We start from the raw sequence: 13,705 nt of genomic DNA, 5'->3' as shown, positions 1-13,705 counted from the left end.
CAAGGGATCCAATAGCTGACTGTCTCAGAAGTGAACGTAATTATCCTGAGGCAGTAAAACAGAAGAATCCGCTACGGACTTGTGAACACAGTTCGCAAAGCATCATCAGGACAACATCAAAAGTCAGGTTGGACACAGTGAAAACCAAGAATATATTATAACATACGATGCCAGGAACTCAGAAAAATACTACGTGGAAAACGAAAAAGAAATTGATCTACGCGATCAGATGAAAATCAATTTGTCTGCTGCACACATGATTAGTTTCTACTCGTTCCTATATGTTAATAATGGTACGAACAAGAATGTCATGGGAACAAAGTTCCCATTGAGGCGCAAAGCATAGTAACGAAGGAAGACAAATTTTCCGAGTAGTGGCATTCGGCCTTAAAAGCCATCAAAATAAACATCGAGATAAACCCAGTCTATCGACTAGTCAACTTCCGAGGGACGTGTAACCATTAAGTTCAAACTTCAATAAGCCAACAAAGGCAGGACGAAAGGCGAAGTGATGCAAAGCCCTACCCCCCCCCGGTATCTTCTAGAATACCACTGCCCGTAAAAGCTTAAAAACTACACAAGTGGTTAGTAGAACAAAACATAACTGCAAATGGAATTTTCGCAAGAGAGAATGGTTTCTTGTGAACCTTCAGAGAACCATAATATCAGGTTGTTTTGCAACAGAAGTAAAACGGAGGGGTAAAAGAAATCTCAGGAGGAAATCTGGAAGTTCAGGATGTCCGTTAGCAAATAAAGAGTACCCGTTTTATAGGGTGAATCCCAACAAAGGAATAGTCTAGCTAAAATGAAGCTATAGGATAAACCAACCAAATGAATGAGTATCGGACCATGGAGATGGCAAATCACATCCGCTGAAACCTAAATGAAGATGGCGGCATTATCACATCTTACAGAGACATGAAGAGACATTTCGAAATGGAGAGAGTCCTTACCAGCCACCCAAAAATGCTGGCTCCTCATGGGATGGCTAACTACATGTAAGACGTTTTCCAGGATCGGTAAATCGGTGAGCAGTCAGATAACTGAAATGAAGCAGGTAGGGTTGGGCTACCAGTAGTTTGGCACGCTGTCATCGTCCAACATGTTACACATTCTACAACTGTAGTTGAATGTAGGCAAATGCTTTGATGGCCAATTCCTGGTACAGGATTGAGGACTACACTGAACAAAGGAATTTATGCCAGTAGAGTGTCTCACTTGCTTTTCTGAAGTCCTGCATTACCACAGCGAATTCCTAGTGCAATAGCTCACGGATGTTTGGGTTAGAGTTTCACGATTATTCCTAACAAGTTCGTTTGCATGAATCAGTTAATCGTTTTTCTCAATTACAGAATCCACTCCACCATCCGAGGAACCTCAATTCTCAAGCCCAACAGCTGTTGGGACAAGTAAGTCATGACATACCTCTATGAAACGTGGTCCAAGTTCCCTCCTTTCCGGGATATAGAATAGGCTTTCATGTCGCAAAACCTGGAATCAAGTATCCTTAACGAACAACCTGTTCCGAACGAATGACTATGCGTTCCTCTAGTGGTGGGCGCAATTTCTGGAGGTCTTCCTCGGTGACCAGCACTTCTTAGAACTTAATAAAGCACGGTATTCAGCAAGCTTTCTCAAAAGTGCGTAAAACTGGCAGGTTATCTGCGTGCGGCCCATTTTCGCTAATCTCAATAAAACTGACCTGAATGGCATAAAATGGTGTCCGAATTGCTTAGTAGATTTCTTCAAAATTGGGAAGTGTGAGGATCCCCCGATGATCTGAACCACTGCATTGGATGGACAACTCCCTTAAACATATCAAAGGGACCCAGTTGAAAATGTTGGTCTTGGATTAGATTCAGTGTCCTCGTACTCTTGGTAGACTGCGTGTGACAGTGAAAACGGAAGAGTTACATACACATGGGCTAACTTTCGGAGAGGGATTATTGGAAACTGGACGACCGACACTGATGCAAAAGTTGACGAGGTAAGGATAATGCTTTTGAAAAGGTCAGAGAGATAGTGATTAAGCACGTTTGTCGATGAAAGGCCGCCTTTAGCTTAGTTGTAGTTTCGAGAATTTGTGGCGATTTGCCGCATGCAATGGCAGTAAAGATAAGGCAAAACGCGCACCTCAACTAAACAGTGTTCAGTCACGGAGGTTTACAAGTACGGTACGTCGCACTCAGAACTGTCCGGAATGGTGTTCATTATTTCGCAACGTCATAATTTAATGCTAATTGAACTACTGGTGCGTGCACTGTCTCTGAAGCTCAAAATGGGGCAACTACCAATCTTAGATTATGGACGATAAATTTCCAATTTGCTCTCAAACACTTTAGCGAGTTCTACTCCAACCTCAAGCTCTGTGCCTTAGTGAATTTGTGAGCGATGACTCGATTATATCCATTTGATTTCTGCAGTAGACGTCGGTTTTTTTAAGTAATCGACAAATGGGTTTTACACGCTTCTTGGTCTTTGATGCTTTGTTGTTTTCCCGCTGGCGTACCATGCATGCGTGTACTGTTAGGTCTAATGAATACTGCTGTGTATCAACAGAACCGCAATGCACAATAGCTTGTCCGAAGTATTCACAAAAGTCCGAGCATGACTCCCAGGATCTCAGGGTGTATTTTTCGAATCCTTCGACGGTTGTTTCCTCAGCCTGGTTACTTGCATCAGCAAATGAATTAGAAAGACTGAGCTTTATGATGAAAGTAAGTGCTTCTGTGATATTTGAGTAGATCAACCAAATCAAAATTAATAAAGAAGTTTGAGTGGTTATCTGCGATTCTTCTGGTAACGAAATATGGCCAGAATAAACAGAATTTTATTTATCTAATTATAGTTATCCCGAGCTAATACATGCTTGAAAGTTGTGTTGCATATTCGTCCCTCTCATGCCAAGAACAAAGCGGTATTTCTAGTAAAAAACGGAGTCGATGATCCATAGCGGCTTTCCGCCGAGAACCGTATATATTCGGTGGAAATGGAACACTATTCTAGCATTTAAACTAAAATTCAAGTGCTCAATTGATTGCTCAGCGGGCTTATGATGTGAACCAAATTGAACGTCAATTTTACGTGCATTCGACGCAGGATGCCCCAAGTTGTGTAGTGGGCATGCGCAAGGTATTGTTAACACCAAGTAGATTAACATTACTTAGCTGCATTTGGCATGGGCGATGTTCCGACCAGTGATGTCCTATTGCGATTATTGAGATTCATCATTAAGTAGTTGCCACCAGTTGACGAGCTTTGCTCTCGACAAGCAAAAATTGTTCATTTTAACGCATTGGAGCAGGCGAGCAAGAGTGATGTGCAATGAAACCTACTTCACAGCCAAATTTTGCAACTAGCTCATCTTCCTGCTGCAAACGTCATGTACATTTGGGAATACAAACTGACGAGAACTATCTTTTTCTGCGGTCTTATCTTCTGGTTCACATGGGTCGAAGTTTTAAAGACTAAAAGCGATTGTTTCATACAAGTATGATAAGAAGTCTCGGGCAAGTGTGAAAACTTCTGCGTTACGACCGACTGACCACTCTCTTGAGCAGCTTACATCGCAATCATAAAGCTGCTGAGGGCAAACTCTGGCTCAGTTGAGTATTCGGTTTGCCGAAAACCGAATTGGAATCTAACTCCAACAGATTTGTTCCACTGAAACGGAACCAAAATATAGCTAATGTGCTGCCAAGATGGCAGAGAAAATCTCGTATGAAAGGGAAACTAGACAGAAATTTCAGTAAGCAGCTAGCATGCTTCCAGAAGACGATTACCCGCACAGTTTTATAGTAGAAGACATCGCTGCTGTAGTTCAGCCAAAATTAGAAGCGTCTTTTAATCCATCTTTTAAAGTGGATCCGCCTGAACACTATTTTACTTCACATCTGCATCGTACAGTTTCCAGGAGCTTCAGCAAAGGGTGGTCCACAACTACTCATCTGCTGTCCCTATATTCCGGAAACGATCTTCCGGCACACGTTCAATTTATGACAGTCTATCCCTTCACCTGCTGTTGTACAGCGGATCATATAAGGTGTACGGCAGGGCAGTTATTCACGAGAATGAAAGAGCCCAACCCATTTCGTCTGATAGCCACACTGGCGATAACTGTTAATATCTTTATGCTCGCTTACTTAGCTGATACGAGTATTGCGACAATTCCTAACACCGCTTCTGAATAGAGTTCCGAGCGCCTACCCACCAACAAAGATCCGTGAACTATTATTGTCTTGTCAAAGCTGAGAATACTGCGAATCGCTCATGCAACCCCAGTATGTGTGCTCAGAAGTCGTTCGTATGCATACTGAATCTTCCATGAACTACTCACCTAACCGCCGGCTACGCAGGTCATCGATGGTGAAGTAAACAGTTTTCACAGTTTTACCTGGAACTCTAATTTATGCTTGTTTTATTTGTATGAAACATGCTTTCTGTTTCGTAGTCCTTTCTGTATTGACCGGAATATAAGATCCCGAATGGGTAATGTTCGTCAGTTTGTGTTCTAGAATTGTGCTGTTACAAAGTTTTCAATTATGCCATTGGTTAATTATTTACATTATCGTGCTTCGCAGCCACCCGCATTGAGTTACCAAGCGTTAGGACAAACCAAGTTATCTGAAAGTTTAGTCATTTCACTTTGTAGCAGTTTGAAGATCGTTTCACACTCACATTTCCTTGACAATTTATACGATTTAAAGACTGTCGTTTTCACACTACTCGATTTCAAATGACATCCATACCTGAAAATGGACTGTCTTCGTTTTAGTAGTAACAGCAACTTGGGCTTAACGACTCCGATTTTTGATGGGTCGCCTGAGTGTTTAACCGAAATCCAACTAGTGACGCGACAGGTTACCATCTCCGCTGCATTAAGGTTACAAAACGGATCATTACTTGTTTTGCTGTCTCTCACATCACAACGATATATCGACCTCCTTGTCCACGTCGCCAATGCATATATTTCGCTGCTGTAAAATCGCAACTTCCAAACCGCATAGGCACTAAGAAGTCCACCGATTTGACTGATAACCGCGCACTGAGCATACGCTTACCTGGGTTATTTATACTGTCTCATTGCTTTGGACTGAAAGGTTTAACCGTGGCATGATTTCTGCAGTAAATTGTGTGCTGGTGACATTCTAAGTTTAACCCAAGCGTGATTCTGACTTAATGGTGGCTGCATTGACCGAAGCGTTTGCACTCCATCAGTTGCCAGAAACATCCTATGTCTATAAACAACCATTTTCTATAAACAACCAATAATTTTAGTATTCTGTGATTTTGGAGGCACATTCGGCTTAATTGATCAGTCCGTCCCATTTAACATAACAAGTTCTTTGTATTTTCAAGGCTTGCTGGAGTATACGAGAAGCTCTAAAAGCACCAGTACACAAAACAGTGTTACTTCAGTATGTTCCATCCCTCCATTACTGTTCAAGTTTGTGATCGTCAAGACAGTAAGGTGACTGCTCGAAAGCCTTCAAAAACCCGAGCTTCCAAACAGCTTCTGGCAGGAGACTTAATGATCTGAAATATGCAGATGATATGCTCCTCGTCTTCGAATAGGAGAAAGCGACAGATAGATGTACTCCTGGATGAACTGCCTAGATTCATCAGTTCCTCGCGCTTTGTGCCAACAAAGTGCGTGCTTCTGAAGAAGCAATCGCAGGACAAGCCACATGCAATCCAACGAGACGCTTAAAGTGGCGAAGCGTTTCGAGTATTTCGTGAGCTACATTAACTTTGACTGAACGGCAAAAAATGAAATTAAGACACAAATCTCTAGGTTTGTGTTGGGTTTGTTAATTTTAGATTGCCACGACCGTCTACCAGGCCAAAGTGTGGGTCCATTGATTATGGTCGTGATACACGTTCTATGAGGCCACAGGGACTAAGACATCTTGAGGTCTTCGTAAGCATTCGTTTGAGAACCATAGCCCGTATTGACTGTTGTCAACAAATCCTCAGCTAGGCAAGTAGAAAACGACTGCTCCGTTGTGCAACGAGATTTGAGTCAATGAACTTCTCCAGCACTAAACCCATGTTGGTTAGTTCATGTATTTAGCATGCGGAACTGCCAAGGATACTACTGTTTTCTGCACCCAATGCAAAGTGGCCCAAGCAGAGTTGTGTTCAACGTTTGACAGAGGAAATCAAATTAGGAGAAGTCTTGGTACTTACAGTGCGACTTTCTTTCTGGTATAGGGACGGTGTTTTATCCATTGTGAGCATTTGGAGAGGCTGTAAGATATTGCCGCTAATTAATGTCAGTGATGTTCCCGTTGTCAGTTTTTATCGAGATTGGCTGAATGAGTATATGGAGGAATTGGCTCTTCGGAAGTAACCCGTTCTTCATTCTTTTGTTTTTTCTTCACGAAGAAGTTTAGACAACAGCAGTGGTTCTACGGAGATGAAAAATCAGCGCTGATTAATGATAATATGCTCTCGATGATGATAATGATATATTTGTGCTTTACTTGAGGAGCCAGTTAGTTTGCTGGTGAGCAAAATGTTACCAGAAATTTTTCAGTAGTTGAAAATTGGCGCTGCACACTAACACTCGTGTTTGACGCATTTCAGCAGCAGGCGCACATAGTTGTTCATTAGTATTGTGTCCGGTCCAAGTCGATGAACTCAAGGACCACCTAGATAATCTGCTGATATTTCCATGTCAGTGGCTATCCCAAAGACGTCTAAGCGCCTCAGAAGCCGCATTCAACAGTTAAGGGGAGCATTATGTGAACAGCTGCCATAAAAACGTGTGACAAATTCTTAAATTTTCTTCACAGAAGTTGCGAAACAAACCGCTTAAATGTAGCCAACAACTGGTATCCACACAAGAAAAGACTGTTCAGTTCGATAAGTCAACATACTATCGACCTCCACTTATCCAATTGCAGTACCTCTGCGTCATCAGAAACGAGTGACCTAGATCAAGAACAGGATGTATGAGCAGCGTTTGGCCCGCTTTAGTACGTCCAAAAGCCATGGCTAGGGCAAAAACAGCTTGTTATCCGTTTCTATTTTAGAGTGCAGAAGTCAGAGGCAGTTGAATGAACCAAATATCTTGGTTAAAAGACTAGTCTCAAGATTTTTTGGCTGTTACTGTACAGCATTTGCCACTACCAACAAAGCTGTCAGTATCGGAACTTCAGATTGAGTAAATGTAGATTGTGCACATCCTCGGTCCCATCTTTTTCGCTTATTTATGCCAGTGTGCGCAGAAAGCAGATACCACAACTATCTACAAAGCCTATGGGTGCACCTGGATGTAATGTCCCAGAGAATAAGAAACAGGGCCCTTCAATAGAACCCGTATCTACAATGACTGCCGCAGGTCAGACCAGCGCCGGAATAATACCACCTGTATATTCCAGAGACTTAGATATTTAGACGTCAACAAATTAACCCCTGACTGAAAGAGTGGGTAGACACTTCTTCCAATCATGGACATATTTGCGGATACCATGGGGCTGATGCACCCAAAGCTATAAGATTTGTAAGGTGAATTAGTTCACTGTACAGGAGAAGTTTCACTTGTGTATCACGAGTAGCGTTTGCTAGTGCCCACAAGAAATTCTTGCAATTTGTGTATCTTGAATGATGTCATAGTGTGAGCTTCCTTGAGGAGCGCATAAAAGGCGGTTTCTGTGACATAGTTCGAAAGCACCTTGTATTTGATTCTCACTGATGGGATCATTTCGGTATCCGAATTTGAACTCATTTCAACATGGTGTGAAACAAATGCCGGACGGTTCGATTTATTGTCTAGAGATACAAATGCAAGCAGCACAAGGACATTCATTATTGCAGTACGAAACTATTTTCATGTACAACTTGTTCATTGCACTCTCAAAATCCGCCACGTCAGAGACTAGCTTGGGAAGTTCTACGATGTCAGGAAATGTCACAGTGGTCTCAGGTGAGTCAACGTATAGTTAAATGTACAAGTCTCGAAAATAAATGCGTTCAATAGTAGCAACAGTAATGTCACATTAACTTTCGTTCCTCAAAATGACCTTGTGCACTTTGTCAGTAAGCCTGTAGGATATCTATGGTATGACTGAAGCGGATACATACCTACCTATGATGTGGAACAAAATCGATTACTCCAGAACCTAACATAGATATATACACTTGGATCTTAAACCTTGGTTAAACCATGCCACCACAGACAGACGAGAGTGCAGTTTACTGTTTACCGGTTTGGGGGCGGTTGAGAAATAGATGAGTAAATCCAGTACTTTGAAACGTCCATTTTCTGTAGTGAAAGATTCCATGAGCTTCAATCCGGCGTGCAGAGATACATGCTTGCCAGAATTAATTTCGGTTTGGACCGCCGACCATGACCAAAAAATGATCCATATTAACAAATCAACAACAGTGCCTGCGATAAGCATCACATATTGTTTCTTATCACCTGTAGCAGTTAATGATAACAAAATGCAATCCCATGAAAAGGAGTTAACTTTTCTACAAAACAGCACTTCATTGAAAAGGTCTCCTGAAGTGGCCCGCTACGGATGTCTTCCAAAAGGAGGTCTTTTACGTAAAAGCTCTGATATTCACGTGAAATTTCGAGATACCGGAATACTGTGGCCTGTCTTAGAAGCATATCTCTGTTTTCAACGAGAACAGTTTATCTATCATCTACGGAAGACTGGCCTTGGCCTTATCGAACAGATCGCGAGCTTTGATCGTATGTTTAACTGGGCCATCTACATCAACTTTACTGGTTTGTAATTTGAGGAAGCTGTTTTATAAACATGGGAAGGCAGAAGAACGCTTATATTGGAGTTTCGATATCCATGCTCACTCAACCATTTCCAGCTGGCGCATTTGAGCGGCTTGTTTTATATGACAGCATAAGCCTGAATATTTTTGGGCGGCAGTGACAACATTGTTTGCTTTGGAACGATTGTTGTGTTGACTCTACAGTCGCTAATTGTTTTACAAACGATTTCACTTCTTGTTTATTGGGGCTATGTTAACACGTAGGTAGGAAAGAACGATGACCTTTCTTTTATTTCCTTTCAGTCAAACCTACATTAACCTCTCACTCTGTTGACGAAGATGAAGATGATAGTGACGATCACGATATTGAAGATGATGATGAAGGTAAGGGTTAGTGTTTTCTACTGAATGCTCCTCACGGTTGACTAAGAAACAATAACTTCTGATTTCTTGACCTTGGGTAGCCGTACACTTGTAAGAATAAATTAGAAAACTCATTTGAAAAAAGCAAAAAATGCTTCATTCTTCTGACCTGACGCATTTTTCATGCCCTTCGATCAGTCTAATTTGGCAAATCGTTGTTAACTTGCCCACAGTGTAGGACGAGAGGAGGTCTTCCACTAAACGTTAACCTTGACAATACACCTAAATAATTTGCTGGTCGAAATCTCTAGCGTTCAGGAATTTTCTGACATCCTACACCAGCGGTTTTCATTCAAACAGTTGGTGAGCGGGAATTCGGTTCATCGATGCGGATTATGCTCCCGCAATGACAGCTTGGCAAACAAAATACTGGTACTGCTTTCATTTGATCCTCCTTGCATAAATTTGAGCTCACTGCAGAATTTGAAGTCGAACAAAGTTTCCAACAAACACCTCCCTAAATAAATGTACCAGAAGAAAGTCAAGTGTTTGTTCACTTTTTAAGTCTTGCGACCTACTGTAAATTCTTTTTCATCATTTTTCCATAATTTAATTTCCAGACTCGAGGGAAGTCGGTGTGGCAATTGACTGGCTCAATCCACTGCTGATGGCTCAACTTGCTCTCTGGTAAAGTTCCCTTTGTACTTGAATGATTTGATCATATTCAACCCGGTAACCGAATGTTTCTTTGCAACATTTGATTCAACAAAAGAGAATCACAATCACCAGAAATTAATCATTCACACAGTCGTGTATTAGTCAATACGCCAAAAGGCAATGCCTTAGCTAAACAGCTCTGTTAATAAAATTGCATGGATAAATTTTGTTTGCTCATCCGCAAAGTTAATTTATAGACTGACATTAGCTAGAACTTGGTCGTTCTGAACACCTGGCTTGGGGTTCTTCTGATGTTGCTCACAGGTCGCAGCAGCTATAGCAGCTATGGATGCACAGATTTAGACACCTAAGCTTGGCGAAAAGATCAACCGTTATCTGGCTACCAGCCATCAGTATTCTGACACACCGCCAGCTACTAATTCACTCAGTCACTCAATCATTTAATCGTCCATCAGTATATTTACCCACCCGTCCAATCACATATTCCTTCATCCGATCATCCGACCCTCCATTCTATGATCAGCAGTGAACACGTTTTGCAGTAGGTTGTTTTAATCTTGGTTGTGCGAGGGCTGGAACACTACCGGTGCGCCTAGACCTAAACAGGAGGACGAATAGGATCCTCCACCAAAGTCTTTGGCTTTGGTCGGACCTTAAGGTAGTGATGTTTGGCGTGAAAAGCTACTGCACTATGTTTCACTCCCCAATTTGGGCGACCAAAGAAAGTGTTTTGGTCTGGCGTGTAACCAGTAACTAATCTGAAATGCAAGACTCTGTAAATGTAGCAAGGACAACTCCGGTGAATCTCAACGTGTCAGGCACACGGACTGTCCCATCACTGTGAGATCCAGCCCCTGTATGAGAAAATCGTTAATGCACCCACTCAACCATGCAGTTCTTTTATTCAAGTCTCAGCAACTCTGTCAGTCAGTCGTGAAGCATTCAATCCAGCAGTCAGTTACATGTAGAAGACAGGATGGCTTCTCGCTCGCCAAGTATTCTCTGGCTATTTCAACCAGAACAATGATATCCCCTGGCACAGTAACTGTTAGACTGGCATGTGAATAGCATTCTCTTGGATGGAAGTATGCATGATGAGATACTTTTACGAACCATTGGAAATCTCTTGTCTTGCTCATCTAGACTGACGTAACTAATTGCACATCTAAAAAGAAGCCACAACCTTCAACATCGACCAAAAATATGGATCTTCTTTCAAGCAAGTCCCAACCGATTAGCCAGGTAAAAGAGCCCGTAGGATGAAAACAGCGAGATAAGAGGATGAGCACTTTTTACGCTTTTGAAACATAGTTTGATCAGATTGTTTATCGGCTACCAGCTGCTGAAACTTTGATTTTAGACAATCAAACCTTTGTCTTACCCAGATTTTCCTCAAGCAGTCTGATGTGTGTATTGCCGCTGACCAGGAAGTAGCATTCTAGATAGCTTAGTACTTAGGAATACCCTGAATATTTTCAGAACAGCTTACCAGACAGCTGCAGTCTGGCAACCGGAGTGTTTGTGACAGAACTGAAGCGAATAAACAGTCATCAATGTAGGCCTCGTTTTTACCACGTAATGAGATTTCTAAGAATAACGGCTATTATGTCTCGCTTTGATCAATGAAGGGAATTTAAAGTAATCCTAACCTCTGCGGACAAGTGTCATGTTTTGAAAACGACATGCCATTTATCACATATGGACATTTCGTTTTGCTGTTGTAGAAGCTGATGAACGACTGACGTGACGCGATATAAATGCGGGCAACCATTTCCAACTTCTAAAATCTAACTCGTCTTCTTGAAAGTTCACTCTAACAGCTACTTCCACCTTTAACCTCATTAGTCGCCGATCGCATTACTGCTTTGTTCCCGAAATATACAAGTTGTCACTTTTGCTCGAATGATAAAAAGATGACGGATTCTGGGATAAACAAGAATCTCTAACTGTTTTGAAATTCTAAACAAAATGAAGAGCCTCGTGTTCAAGAACGGCAAAGAACAAATCTCCTGGTGTAACTGCATAGCGTCGCAGTTAAGGATACCAAAATCAGTACCTGGACTACAATAAAATTATACTATTAATAATACACCGTTTTCAGGCGATTATACTTTCTGGATTGGCAGTTAGAGTCAAACGCAGCAGCACTGGTGATCACTTTTATGTTATGTGCGCAGAGCAGTAAGAACAAAAAAATCGATCTGGATAGAGAATTGTTCCTATAAGTGAACCCATTCAATAATAAAAAGCCAAGAAACATAAATGTCTTTTTGGTCCTCACTAACACTCATCAGATGGATGTAATGCCTATAAAAATTTCCACATCTCGTCACTCTTTCAATGGAAACCTATTTAGACCCACGGTTATTGCGCTTATCCCACGCTTATCATGGGTCTTTGTTTTTCTCAAGTGGCGGTGCTCCGCCCAAAGCTTTGATAAGGACAGTCTGGAGATCGAATGCTGACCGATGAAACGACAGGTGAAGGCACGCAATGTTAATTCAGGCACAAGTACTTGGCACTTTCATCGCCTTGCTTCTCAAGTTACAAATGAAAAGAGGTTATGACAAATTATCCTCAGTCAGAATGAGCACTTCTTGGTCTGGTGGCTTTTAGATAACTCAGAATTGGCTTTCAATGGCCTTGCTAATCTGCATTGCATTTGCTTTCCAAATTCAGTAATTTGGAATTAGTAATTAGTAATTTAGTTATTCCGAATCTAGTCACCAGAGTTTACTTATTAAATCTGTTGTTTTTCTGTCGGCACTGTGAGTGAACATCATTTACCCATCATTTGACTCGGCGTAAATCGTCTACCTCAAAAGCGGATTTACAACACGCTAACGACTATTAATGGGACATTATGCGACACATATTTTGTATAGGATCCATGTATGAGATCGGTGTAAAATTTTTGGTATCCAACCCAGCTAAAGTAGTCAGATAAGACTTACCGACCATTACAAATGCCATTTTCGAGGAATAAATTGTAGGACTTGTGGACTGTTATCTGTGGTATTGAAATTTAAGAGCAAAACTCAATGTCACTGCATATAACCATTTTCATTGACATAAATAAGGGGAAAACTGTGTAGCGCGACTGCACTATTGATTGGAAACTATATTTATAAACATAGCTCCCTTTTGGCATTTATAAAACGGGATTCCAAAAATGCCTTCCTGAATATGTTTCAAAGGAAAATCAAATAACAGTCCTAGTCGGCCACCATTGATGTTTTTATCATTGCTTACCTAGCCAAGTCTTGGATGCGATGGCTTTCCCATCAAGACGCCGCAAGGTTACCGGAATTTTATTGGTTGTAATTCACCGAGTGGTAACTAGAATTGCAAGTTTTTAACGCGGTACGCTAGACATTATTTTATGGTTCCATTTCAATTAATCTAAAGAGTAATACTCCCTTAACACCAAGATTGGTGAGGATGCCAAAAGCCCTACATTTTTTGGTGAGATTTACCTGCCCATCTCAGTATTTGAAAGTGGTGCTTGTAACCAAACAAGTCAATAGTTGCATCTAGACATCCAAATGCGTCGTTTTAAATGTCATCATAGAAGTGAGAAAGAATGCGTTTTTGGAGAAGTCTTGCGATATGTCTCCCGAAATTGCCCTCGCTCCCACTAAGAGAATTTCCACTTAGTCCTGCAGATATTTTTGCCGAAGACAGAGTAATAATCATGAAAATCTTCGGCGACAGAAGAATCTTCGCGGATTGTATTCGACGGTGTGTCAACTTTGGCTGTTTCAAATTTCGTTTTCTCCTGTCACAATAGTTTTTCCAGCGATACAACTTCTAAAGAATAAAAGTGCACCGGTTTTTGAACCATGGATTTTTCAGACAGTTTAATTGTTGAGAAAATCAAAAGCTCCCAGAACAGGAGACTGTATGGTTTGCCCTGACATCG

This window comes from Opisthorchis viverrini (genome assembly GCF_000715545.1).
Source record: "Opisthorchis viverrini unplaced genomic scaffold opera_v5_93, whole genome shotgun sequence".
Lineage (NCBI taxonomy): Eukaryota > Metazoa > Platyhelminthes > Trematoda > Opisthorchiida > Opisthorchiidae > Opisthorchis > Opisthorchis viverrini.
The sequence above is the reverse complement of the archived record's forward strand: the minus strand, read 5'-3'. Positions refer to the sequence as shown.